The following is a 13,812-nucleotide window of genomic DNA, read 5'->3' on the forward strand; positions in this document are numbered from 1 at the left end:
TAAAAGCGGTAATTTCATTTGTCATGTGAATTATTTTGTCTTGATCCTGTGTGTTATCTACAATTGCCTCTGATGTTGGTGGACACTCTGTCAAACTAAAAGGATCAGTTGTCACAGGTTCCACATAATTGTCTAAGACTTGTGTTGCAGTTGTCATGTTTTGTCATAGATTGTCCTGTCTTGTCCTTGTGCTTCCTCTTCTATTCGTTTCCCCCTGCTGGTCTTATTAGGTTCTTTCCCTCTTTCTATCCCTCTCTCTCCCCCTCCCTCTCTCTCTCTCTCTATCGTTCCGTTCCTGCTCCCAGCTGTTCCTCATTCTCCTAACTACCTCATTTACTCTTTCACACCTGTTCCCTATTTTGCCCTCTGATTAAGTCCCTATTTCTCTCTCTGTTTTCGCTTCTGTCCTTGTCGGATCCTTGTTTGCTGTTCTGTGTCCTTGTTCCGTCCTGTCGTGTTTTTGCCTTTTTCAGATGCTGCGTGTGAGCAGGTGTTATATCAGCTACGGCCTGCGCCTTCCCGAAGCGACCTGCAGTCTGTGGTCGCATCTCCAGTTGTTCCCCTCTACTGACTAGAGGGTTTCAGTTTTCCTGTTTTGACTTTACCTGTGATAGTATCCAGGATTATCGTTTTTGTTACTTCTTTACTTACTTCTTCCTTACTTCTGTCAAGACGTGCTTCTGTCAAGACGTGCTTCTGTCAAGACGTGCTTTAAGTGGTCCGGTTCCGCCCAGGGAGCTTTTGATCTCCTCAAGAAGCGTTTTACATCCGCTCCTATCCTTGTTACTCCTGACGTCACTAAACAATTCATTGTCGAGGTTGACACTTCAGAGGTGGGCGTGGGAGCCATTCTGTCCTAGCGCTTCCATTCTGACGATAAGGTCCATCCTTGCGCGTATTTTTCTCATCGCCTGTCGCCATCGGAACGCAACTATGATGTGGGTAACCGCGAACTGCTCGCCATCCGCTTAGCCCTAGGCGAATGGCGACAGTGGTTGGAGGGGGCGACCGTTCCTTTTGTCGTTTGGACTGACCATAAGAACCTTGAGTACATCCGTTCTGCCAAACGACTCAATGCACGTCAAGCTCGTTGGGCGTTGTTTTTCGCTCGTTTCGAGTTCGTTATTTCTTATCGCCCGGGAAATAAGAACACCAAGCCTGATGCCTTATCCCGTCTCTTCAGTTCTTCTGTAGCTTCTACCGACCCCGAGGGGATTCTCCCTGAAGGGCGTGTTGTCGGGTTGACTGTCTGGGGAATTGAGAGACAGGTAAAGCAAGCACTCACTCACACTGCGTCGCCGCGCGCTTGTCCTAGTAACCTTCTTTTCGTTCCTGTCTCTACTCGTCTGGCTGTTCTTCAGTGGGCTCACTCTGCCAAGTTAGCTGGCCACCCCGGCGTTCGGGGTACGCTTGCTTCTATTCTCCAGCGGTTTTGGTGGCCTACTCAGGAGCGTGACACGCGTCATTTCGTGGCTGCTTGTTCGGACTGCGCGCAGACTAAGTCAGGTAACTCTCCTCCTGCCGGTCGTCTCAGACCGCTTCCCATTCCTTCTCGACCATGGTCTCACATCGCCTTAGACTTTATTATAATATAATATAATATATGCCATTTAGCAGACGCTTTTATCCAAAGCGACTTACAGTCATGTGTGCATACATTCTACGTATGGGTGGTCCCGGGGATCGAACCCACTACCCTGGCATTACAAGCGCCATGCTCTACCAACTGAGCTACAGAAGGACCACACCGGTCTGCCTTCGTCTGCGGGGAAGACTGTGATTCTTACGGTTGTCGATAGGTTCTCTAAGGCGGCTCATTTTATTCCCCTCGCTAAGCTTCCTTCCGCTAAGGAGACGGCACAAATCATCATTGAGAATGTGTTCAGAATTCATGGCCTCCCGTTAGACGCCGTTTCGGACAGAGGTCCGCAATTCACGTCACAGTTTTGGAGGGAGTTCAATCGTTTGATTGGTGCTTCCGTCAGTCTCTCTTCCGGTTTTCATCCCCAGTCTAACGGTCAAGCAGAACGGGCCAATCAGACGATTGGTCGCATATTACGCAGCCTTTCTTTTCGAAACCCTGCGTCTTGGGCAGAACAGCTCCCCTGGGCAGAATACGCTCACAACTCGCTTCCTTCGTCTGCTACCGGGCTATCTCCTTTTCAGAGTAGTCTTGGGTACCAGCCTCCTCTGTTCTCATCCCAGCTCGCTGAGTCCAGCGTTCCCTCCGCTCAGGCTTTTGTCCAACGTTGTGAGCGCTCCTGGAGGAGGGTCAGGTCTGCACTTTGCCGTTATAGGGCGCAGACTGTGAGAGCCGCCAATAAACGTAGGATTAAGAGTCCTAGGTATTGTCGCGGTCAGAGAGTGTGGCTTTCCACTCGTAACCTTCCCCTTACGACAGCTTCTCGCAAGTTGACTCCGCGGTTCATTGGTCCGTTCCGTGTTTCTCAGGTCGTCAATCTTGTCGCAGTGCGACTGCTTCTTCTGCGACATCTTCGTCGCGTCCACCCAGTCTTCCATGTCTCCTGTGTCAAGCCTTTTCTTCGCGCCCCCGTTCGTCTTCCCTCCCCCCCCCGTCCTTGTCGAGGGCGCACCTATTTACAGGGTACGGAAGATCATGGACATGCGTTCTCGGGGACGTGGTCACCAGTACTTAGTGGATTGGGAGGGTTACGGTCCTGAGGAGAGGAGTTGGGTTCCATCTCGGGACGTGCTGGACCGTTCGTTGATTGATGATTTCCTCCGTTGCCGCCAGGGTTCCTCCTCGAGTGCGCCAGGAGGCGCTCGGTGAGTGGGGGGGTACTGTCACGTTTTGTCATAGATTGTCATGTCTTGTCCTTGTGCTTCCTCTTCTATTCATTTCCCCCTGCTGGTCTTATTAGGTTCTTTCCCTCTTTCTATCCCTCTCTCTCCCCCCCTCTCTCTCTCTCTCTCTCTCTCTCTCTCTCTCGTTCCGTTCCTGCTCCCAGCTGTTCCTCATTCTCCTAACTACCTCATTTACTCTTTCACACCTGTTCCCTATTTTGCCCTCTGATTAAGTCCCTATTTCTCTCTCTGTTTTCGCTTCTGTCCTTGTCGGATCCTTGTTTGCTGTTCTGTGTCCTTGTTCCGTCCTGTCGTGTTTTTGCCTTCTTCAGATGCTGCGTGTGAGCAGGTGTCTATATCAGCTACGGCCTGCGCCTTCCCGAAGCGACCTGCAGTCTGTGGTCGCATCTCCAGTTGTTCCCCTCTACTGACTAGAGGGTTTCAGTTTTCCTGTTTTGACTTTACCTGTGATAGTATCCAGGATTATCGTTTTTGTTAAAGACTGGAATAAACTCTGTTTCTGTTATGTCGCTTTTGGGTCCTCATTCACCTGTATAACAGCAGTCTCTTCCCATAAGTTCTAATGGTTCTGTCAAGTCCTCCAAAATCATCATCAGGTACTTCACTTTCCACAGAAAACTTCTGATTTTCATTTTTTTCTGTCATCCAATTGGATTCATTCCTCTCCTCCTCAATTGTTTGTGTTTCTGATTTTTCAGTTCTCCATACACGTTCATCCATTTCACAGGAGTATATCACTTATTTTCTCATGGTGTGTTTTCTGAAATATTTGGTAGACTACAGTTTATTATGATTTTTGTCCTGGTTTTATTCTCATAAATTGTGCAGATGTACAGTACCAGTCAAAAGTTTGGACACACCTACTCATTCAAGGGTTTTCTTTATTTTAAAAACTTTTTTCTACATTGTGGAATAACAGTGAAGACATCAAAACTATGAAATAACACATATGGAATCATGTAGTAACCAAAAAAGTGTTAAACAAATCAAAATATATTTTATATGTAACCCGATTTAGGCGTATGTTGCAAGTCACGGCTTCACAGGATAGCTGTTTGAACGTTAAAAAAAACGTTTTTTATCAAAATACTTTTTTTGGCCAAAATGCCTTCTCGAACATATGAACTTTCATGTGCCTTAATATCAAACTTGTATGACATCTGTAAATATGAATAAAATTGTTTAATTATGAGCCTAGTTGGTTTATCCACAGAAAAAGGGAGCAACCTTCCCGCTAGCCATGAATGGCTGGGATAATGAGTGGGCTGGACATGCCGAGAGATGAGTTTGGATTGGTCTGCCATATAGCCCGCATCTGTCTATTGCAGATGGTGAGTAGTTTAGGTAATCATGTTGAATGCAGCTTTTTTTTAAAGTATTGCGTAGTAAAGCTGCATAAACCTAATGGCAAGTTAAAGTGTACTGTTCGCTAGCTAATTTTGGCAGGCTGGCTCGCTAGCTAACGTTATGTGTATGCTCTCCACTTTTTGGAGGACCGAGTTTTGAAATCAGTGGAATTGATATGTTAGCTAAGGATATGGACAAAAAACACCACTAGTCTGGATTACATTGTCAAACTAAGGCAACCATGCATGGCATCAGACAGGAAACGCGTCCAACCATGATGCATACTGGTAAGATTTTCAGATATTACACATTTTTTATTTTGACAGAAAGTGGTTAAATTTCAAGTGTACTGTTAGCTAGCTAACGTTATGTGTATGATCTTATTCTTCGTATCTCAGACACATTTACTTGACTAGTTGTACCCATAGATCTTGGTTGTTTAGCTGAATGCACCATAGGTGTTTTTGCACACAGAAAGCTAAGTTAAGCTACCCAAACTTCCTTCACTGCTCCCTCCACATCTTTGCCTTGCACCCTAGACATGTCAAGAACTTAACTGGTTTGGCAGCATACTATATTAATACCCTATTCTGTACCTGTCTAGGCACAAGCCAAAACGTATGTCAGTGTGTGGTCTATTAAGAGATGTTGCCACGAGATTGAGAAAATTAAGAGAAAGCTTAAATTGCAACTTATATCCAGGTCAAGTGAGTTTTTTTCATTTTCGTTCTGTAGCTATAGGTGCGGTGCTGTACTGCTTTCCCCTCACCTGGGGGTAGAATAAACTGCCCTGGATGCTGCTGCATGCTGGTGTCATGATACTGGCTCTGGTCTGCTCCGTCCTGGGGCTCTGTGCTGTGTTTGACTTCCACAACTCCAAAGACATTCCCAACCTCTACTCCTTGGATTGTTATTTGCACTAAAGCACTCTTCACCAGTCACGTTTAGTATATGTGCCACTGCCAAAGCACACATTAAAATGGCATTATCATAAAACAACTGTGAATTCATATTTGGCCATATTATGACCTACTTGTGTTATGCCTTACTTGGCATGCATGGTGATTGTTAGAATTGTTATGCCATTTTCTATGGCTGTGGGAGGCTGAAATAATGTTTGTTTTGTTTTCAGTGGGTGGTGGCCCTTGTTGGTTTCCTCCTGCCCTGCTCACCCATGTCATTCCACAAGCTGCTATAACGTGCCCATGTGTGGATGGGAGACAGCATACTGATACTCAGAATCGTGTCCTGCATCTCAGGGATCAACCAGAAACTCTTATTAGCATTGTAAGAGACATTGTTCACTATGTAAGCCCATATTCTTATAGCGTCTCAGATTGCGCTGATCTAGAATCAGGTCCCCCTGTCCATGCAATATTATAAATTGTGATGTAAAAGGCAAAACTGATCCTACTCTGAGACTATGAATATGAGCCTGATTAGGTTTATTTCATATTTTGTGTTAAGGACTTGGAGGAAACAATGTACTGTATACAAATATTTCCACAATGCACCGACAAAAAAATGAAATTTATTTTAGCTTTATTTAACTAGGCAAGTCAGTTAAGAACAAATTCTTATTTTCAATGCCTGTTCAGGGGCAGAACGACAGATTTGTACCTTGTCAGCTCAGGGATTTGAACTTGCAACCTTTACTAGTCCAACGCTCTAACCACTAGGCTAAGCTGCCGCCCCGATATCTAGCTGTGTTGACAATATTACAAAAATATTCAAAGTGTAATTCTTCAGAATAACTTATATTTCTACAGAAAATGAACTACAAATGGGACACAGCCATATGCCAACCTGCCACCTGAGGCATTGGTCGCCAACTCGTTAGGAGTCTTGATTGTAGCCTTTGGATTGGCTGTTCTGAAGATGTTCTCCAATCAGAAATAGAAGCGACCAGAGCCTACATGTGAGGACATGAGCTACAGGGTGAGTGCAACAAATCTGATGTCATGTTGCCAAGTCGGATGTCCTGACCAATATATATGATGTGTAATAGACAAATCATATTTTTCCAACACTGCATGCGGATAAAGCTGTAACATATTTAATGCTGTTTATATGTACAGTACTGTATTGAAAGACTTGTGAACCAACCCTACTTCCTCTCCAACAGATTCGTTATTTGAATGACATTTTAGAAGCTACGTTATATCCCTATTCTATATACATACTGGGTGAACATTTATTCACTGATGTATTCAACTCCTTTATGTAATATTCTGAAACCTACTTCAACGTTTCCATGCAGTCACTGCTTCAAGACAACAGCTGATAGAGAAAAGAGAGGAGGCTTCAAACCTGCTCTCAATGGCATTTCTTTGTGACTGCCATTGCTGTTGGGCATGGCATTTAGGCTAGTCTCGTCATTAAAGCTAGTCTGGGATTTGAGAATCTGTTCAATTATTTCTATTGACCATTCAATATGTGGCCATGCAAACGATCAATATGTTGTGTTATAAACAGGAAGGGTTATATCCTTCCTGTTTGGCCCTGTCCGGGGGTGTCCTCGGATGGGGCCACAGTGTCTCCTGACCCCTCCTGTCTCAGCCTCCAGTATTTATGCTGCAGTAGTTTATGTGTCGGGGGGCTAGGGTCAGTTTGTTTATCTGGAGTACTTCTCCTGTCCTATTCGGTGTCCTGTGTAAATCTAAGTGTGCGTTCTCTAATTCTCTCCTTCTCTCTTTCTTTCTCTCTCTCGGAGGACCTGAGCCCTAGGACCATGCCCCAGGACTACCTGACATGATGACTCCTTGCTGTCCCCAGTCCACCTGGCCATGCTGCTGCTCCAGTTTCAACTGGCCTGGGCCCTAGGACCATGTCCCAGGACTACCTGACATGAGGACTCCTTGCTGTCCCCAGTCCACCTGGCCATGCTCCTGCTCCAGTTTCAACTGTTCTGCCTTACTATTATTCAACCATGCTGGTCATTTATGAACATTTGAACATCTTGGCCACGTTCTGTTATAATCTCCACCCGGCACAGCCAGAAGAGGACTGGCCACCCCACATATGCTCTCTCTAATTCTCTCTTTCTTTCTCTCTCTCGGAGGACCTGAGCCCTAGGACCGTGCCCCAGGACTACCTGACATGATGGCTCCTTGCTGTCCCCAGTCCATCTGAGTTTTTCCTAGCCACCGTGCTTTTACACCTGCATTGTTTGCTGTTTGGGGTTTTAGGCTGGGTTTCTGTACAGCACTTTGAGATATCAGCTGATGTACGAAGGGCTATATAAATACATTTGATTTGATTTGATTTGTTCTTTTGTGTTAATGAAAACTACAGCTGCTGTGGGCCTATTCAAGAAATACACATTTAACATGATTGCTATATAATTTGCACATGGTGGCAGCAGTTTATCAAGGATCAGTACAAAGAGTAACTGCCAGATGCTGTCGCGGACTAAATGGCATGCATGGGTAGGTACAGTAGGGCACAATGGACAGAATATGTGGGTGTGTTTTCTGCCAAGCATTGACTCATGATAAAGGTGTGATTTTTTTTTGTTCTGGGTGCCAATTTGTACCAATGTGTCACAAAATCAGAGTTGTTGAGCTGCATTTTGCTGTCCTTCTGCGATGCTGTCGTCCCAGTGTCGCTCCAAATATCCAGGAATTACGGCTATTCCACTTCCAGCGCTCACTGCTCAGGCCATCGGTGAGGTCATTTCAGCAGTGGGCGTAACTGGGCAGATCCACAAGGCATAAACTTTGTCGGAAGCGGCATTGAAATTGCAAGGGGGAGTGAAAGTTTAGAAACCATCCGAAAGTCACGTAGCAATCCTAATCCTTGGGGAGTAAAAATATACATTCGTGATTTGGGCATCAGATCAGGCAGCCATATATAGTCTTCAACGGGATCAAGATCATTTTTTGATAATCGTCTGTGGTGAGAGCTTCTTTTGGAAATAACTTGAACATTGTGTTAATGAAACAGTTACTAAAGGATATTACTGGAAAAATGTGCTTGATATGCTATATGGTCTTTGTGCTTCTTATTAAATTTAAGCAACTTTGGCTACTTGTTCATATATGCCACGTATAACCAAATGCACTCTGATTTCATGTTGATAATGAAATTGGGTTGTTAACGGTTTCTATGTCTAGACTAAGGATGCCAGCATATTCTGGGAACGCTGATAATATTTATGCCAGGAATGGATAGTTGTGGGATTTGTGAGATGAAAGGTGCACAGTATTCGACCACAGTTTAGTTGCAGTTACTTGGGGCGAGAGAAACAAAATGCCTCTGCTTTTGTGGACACTGATCTTACTGATTTCTCACATGATGATGTGTGATTGCAGTCTCTATAGCCTATAGTGGTTGTGTAATTAGGTTGCAGAGAATGTTAGTTAAATGGCATACCTATGTATTATTTATTACCTGGATGTGCTGTTCTGTGCTATAAATCAATGCCATGTGCCAGGAGTTCTCTGGCTTGATTCTAGTTTACTGTATTGTCCTTGAAGGAACAGTGAATAACTATTCAAGTTGATGGTTTGGTTAACTTTGGTACACATTCTATGAGCTGCCTGTATGTAAATGCATGTATAGCGTCTTCTCTCACCATCCCATAGTGCACGATAAGACTCCTTTCAGTGCTTCTATAATTATCCAGTTAGTTCTACACATTATAATGGCCTGAGCACAGGTATTGGGAAGGCTCCAACTCTTTCTGACCTGACATATTAAACCCGGAACCACCACCTTATGACTTAGATGCCCTACGGCGACGAGTCAGTGGAAATTAGGTCTAGCATTCTCGAGGGGAAACATGACAAGTAAAAACTAGTGGCCATTTTTTAAATGTCTCAGCATAGATTTAATGTTGTCTTTCTTGTGAAAGAAGCGTTCTAGGTGGTTGATGGATGCTGTTGTGTTTAGTTTATCTGCCTGCACATATTGGTTTCCACTGAAGACCAAATGGAGGCAGAGCTTCCTGGATACCTTGCTTTGTTTGGCGGAAGCTAAATGACTTCTGTTTGATCCAAGGGGTCACCATTTCATGGGGTGGGCCATCTTATACTTTTGAATCTTTACCGTACATTTGCGCTAGGAATTTTGTGCTACTGTACTGCACTCCACTTTGAGCCCTTAAATCTTTGAGTGCTGAAGCAGGATGGAATTTCAATTTAAGATATGGTCATATATCTTAGATCCCAGATGACATTTGTCATAAAGTACTGTAGCTTCTGTGTGTATCTTATCCATGTGGTTTCATGAAAACATTAGAATGGTTATTAGGCTGTGAGGAGATGCAGACCCTGTGGGCTTGACTTTGTAACGTCTATGTTTTGTAACTTGTGTAACCAACTGCCTGCATTACATTGAAGAAAATAGAAAGATGCTGGAAAATGGAAAGATCCAACCCCCACTGCCAGACATACATAGCCTTTAGTTTACATCACTTGAAAGCCACTATATTGTTGAATTGCTTAATGCCTTGTGTGAAATGTTGCTGCAGTCTTAAAAGGAGTTATGCTTTAAAAGAAATCAGGAATCAAGTTAAGTTAAGGCCCAAGTACAGACTGTGTGAAGTAGCAATGTTTATTGCAACGACAGGGACAGGCAAACGACTGGTCAAGGCATGCATGGGTCGAATAACAAGTAACAGTCTCAACGTCAACAGTGAAGAGGCGACTCCGGGATGCTGGCTTTCTAGGCAGAGTTGCAAAGAAAAAGCCATATCTCAGACTGGCCAATAAAAATAAAATATTAAGATGGGCAAAAGAGCACAGACACTAGACAGAGGAACTCTGCCTAGAAGGCCAGCATCCCGGAGTCACCTATTCACTGTTGACGTTGAGACTGGTGTTCTGCGGGTACAATTTAAGGAAGATTCCAGTTGAGGACTTGTGAGGGGTCTGTTTCTCAATCTAGACACTCTAAGGTACTTGTCCTCTTGCTCAGTTGTGCACCAGGGCCTCCCACTCCTCTTTCTATTCTGGTTAGAGCCAGTTTGCGCTGTTCTGTGAAAGGAGTAGTACACAGCGTTGTACGAGATCTTCAGGTTCTTGGCAATTTCTCGCATGGAATAGCCTTAATTTCTCACAACAAGAATAGACTGGTGAGTTTCAGAAAAATGGTTTAAAAAGGTATATTCTTTGTAAATTATATCATAAATAGGACTGGTGGAGTTACAGTATGTCACACATACAACTAACAAAAACATATGGAAATGTCTGCTCTACTCAAAATTATAACCAACTAATTGCAGCATTATAGCAAAAAAATGAAGAGGCAAGCGTTCTGATGAGTACAAATGTAAAGAACTTCTCTGTCAGCCCTCCATTAAAGACCAAAATTGACTATAGAAAATTGTAATAAATAAAAAAGTATATCATTTTAACTTAAGGACCAAGAAATTGACAGCGGTCCCATATAGATTTCTCAGAATAAGAATAGATTTACGAGTTTCAGAAGAAGGTCTTTGTTTCTGGCCATTTTGAGCCTGTAATCTAACCCACAAATGCTAATGCTCAACTACTCTAAAGAAGGCCAGCTTTATTGCTTCTTTCATCAGAACAACAGTTTTCAGCTGTGCTAACATAATTGTAAAAGGGTTTTCTAATGATCAATTAGCCTTTTAAAATTATAAACTTGTATTAGCTAACAGAGCGTGCCATTGGAACATAGGAGTGATGGTTGCTGATAATGGGCCTCTGTACACCTATGTAGATATTCCATAAAATTCTGCCGGGTTTCCAGCTACAATAGTCATTTACAACATTATCAATGTCTACACTGTATTTCTGATCAATTTGATGTTATTTTAATGGATAAAAAATGAGCTTTTCTTTCAAAAACAGTGACCCCAAACTTTTGAACGGTAGTGTAAATCAATGTTTTTCTCTGTGACTTCATGCCACATGACATCCTGCCATGATTGACCAGAGCGGAGTAATAGTTTGTTGTTGTTGTTAAGCCCCCCCCCCCCAAGCGTTGGCTTCCAGGCCTCATTCATGTTGTTCTCTAGAGCCCGGGGAAGTTCATATTAGAAAAGTAGGTATGAGTGGAGCGCTCATTGCCAGTGGCTGCTGGGTGATTGGCTGAGTAGACAGATTTGTTTTTAAACACCTCTATGATATGGCATGCTAATACTTTTAGTCTACATTTATTTTCTCCAAAGCCTACACTTGGCCACCTGAACTATGGAGCAAATTAAAATACGGGTGCAAACCTATGTTTTTGCACCTTCACTTTTTTTTTACCAGAAAGTGTACATAATCCATTGGATAATTGGTAAATGTTCACTTATTTTTTTAGCTAGTCTGTATTAAAAATACGATATATACAGTGCATTCGCAAAGTATTCAGACCCCTTGACTTTTTCCACATTTTGTTCAGTTACATCAATCTACACACAAAGTAATTTTTGTTATTTAAAATAAATAAATAATCGTTTACATAAGTGTTCAAATCCTTTCCTTTGAGACTCAGAATTGAGCTCAGGTGCAACCTGTTTCAATTGATCATCCTTGAGATGTTTCTACAACTTGATTGGAGTCCACCTGTGGTAAATTCAATTGATTGGACATGATTTGGAAAGGCACACACCTGACTATATAAGGTCTCACAGTTGGCAGTGCATGTCAGAGCAAAAACCAAGCCATGAGGTTGAAGGAACTACCTAGACTCTTCCTAGAGCTGGCCGCCCGGCCAAACTGAGCAATCGTGGGAGGAGGGTCTTGGTCAGGGAGGTGTCCAAGAACCCGATGATCACTCTGACATAGCTCCAGAGTTTCTCTGTGGAGATGGGAGGACCTTATGGTAGAGTGGCCAGACGGAAGCCACTCCACAGTAAAAGGCACATGACAGCCTGCTTGGAGTTTGCAAAAAGGCACCTAATGGACTCTCAGACCATGAGAAACAAGATGCTCTGGTCTGAGGAAACCAAGACTGAACTCTTTGGCCTGAATTCCAAGCGTCACGTCTGGAGAAAACCTGGCACCATCCCTACGGTGTAGCATGGTGGTGGCAGCATCATGCCGGGGCGATGTTTTTCAGCTGCAGGGGCTGGGAGACTAGTCAGGATCGAGGGAAAGATGAATGGAGCAAAGTGCAGAGAGATCATTGATGAAAACCTGTCCAGAGCACTCAGGACCTCAGACTGGGGTGAAGGTTCACCTTCCAACAGGACAATAACCCTATGCACACAGCCAAGACAACGCAGGAGTGGCTTTGGGACAGGTCTCTGAATGTCCATGAGTGGCCCAGCCAGAGCTCGGACTTGAATCCAATCAAACATCTCTGGAGAGACCTGAAAATAGCTGTGCAGCGACGCTCCCTATCCATCCTGACAGAGAGGATCTGCAGAGAAGAATGGGAGAATCTCCCCAAATACAGGTCTGCCATGCTTGTAGCGTCATGCCCAAGAAGAGTCGAGGCTGTAATCACTGCCAAAGGTGCTTCAACAAAGTACTGAGTAAAGGGTCTGAATACTTATGTAAATGTGATTTTTTCAGGCTTTATTTTTAACACATTTGCCAAAATATAAAAAATCATGGGATATTGTGTGTAGATTGATGAGGGAAAAAAACAATTTAATACATTTTAGAATAAGGCTGAAATGTAACAAAATGTTGAAATAGTCAAGGGGTCTCAATACTTTCCGAATGCACTGTATAATCATATAACTCTACGTAACTGAAGGGATTTGGTCCAATTTAGCAGAGTAAGAGTACAAGTACAGTCCACAGAGAGAACTAGAAAAGTACTAGTTCCTCTAAAAACTTTAATTGCAGTGGGGTAAATCAGGGTCACACGGAGTGATTCTTGGTAGTCTTAAACAAATCTACTTTGAAACATAAGTATACAATTGTTTTCTTAGCAAAGAGCATTTTCTCAAGCAAGTATTTTGCTAGGATGTCTTGATGTGGTTTCAGTGGGGAGGGGAAACTGATAATTTGCTGCTATTGGCAGAGAGGTTTCGAAGTCTTTTCTTATTGGTCTATTAACTAATTTACTGCATGGTGAAGTCACCATGGAAGGCCAAAATTCCCTCCCACCAAAACAAGCTGAAATTTCTGTCGGTCTTTTCAAATAGCTCTTATACTAAAGGGGCATTATTATCATGTTCACAATTTTACAGTAAGTTTAAAATCACATGTGCCGAATTCAACAGGTGTAGTAGACCTTACAGTGAAATGCTTACTTACGAGCCCCTAACCAACAATGCAGTTAAAACAATATGGATAAGAATAAGAAATACAAGTATTTAAAGAGCAGCAGTAAAATAACAATAGCGAGACTATATACAGGAGGTTACCGGTACAGAGTCAATGTGCAGGGGCACCGGTTAGTTGAGGTAATATGTACATGTAGGTAGAGGATTTGAAGTGACAATGCAAAGATGATAACAACAGAGAGTAGCAGTGATGTAAAAGAGGAGAGGGGGGGTGCAAATAGGCTCAGTAGCCATTTGATTAGGTGTTCAGGAGTCTTATGGCTTGGGGGTAGAAGCTGTTTAGAAGCCTCTTGGACTGAGACTTGGTGCTCCGGTACCGCTTGCCATGTAGTAGCAGAGAACAGTCTATGACTAGGGTGGCTGGAGGTTTTTTAAACCATTTATAGGGTCTTCCTCTGACACCGCCTGGTATAGAGGTCCTGGATGGCAGGAAGCTTGGCCCC

General features: G+C 43.4%; 1 protein-coding gene and 1 pseudogene across 2 annotated transcripts in view; both read left to right on the forward strand.

The window, feature by feature from the left end:
* Nucleotides 1–4,414: 4,414 nt before the first annotated feature.
* On the forward strand, nucleotides 4,415–6,510 carry LOC124032993 (annotated as a pseudogene).
* Nucleotides 6,511–7,881: 1,371 nt separating this feature from the next.
* Nucleotides 7,882–13,812, forward strand: part of loxl2b (lysyl oxidase-like 2b) — a 76,290-nt gene continuing 70,359 nt past the window's right edge. For both annotated transcript variants that reach the window (XM_046346905.1, XM_046346906.1), the window contains exon 1: nucleotides 7,882–8,070. The gene's annotated coding sequence lies outside the window, so the exon portion shown is untranslated. The remainder of the gene's footprint in view (nucleotides 8,071–13,812) is intronic.

The sequence above is a fragment of the Oncorhynchus gorbuscha genome, linkage group LG04, assembly GCF_021184085.1.
Source record: "Oncorhynchus gorbuscha isolate QuinsamMale2020 ecotype Even-year linkage group LG04, OgorEven_v1.0, whole genome shotgun sequence".
Taxonomy (NCBI): domain Eukaryota; kingdom Metazoa; phylum Chordata; class Actinopteri; order Salmoniformes; family Salmonidae; genus Oncorhynchus; species Oncorhynchus gorbuscha.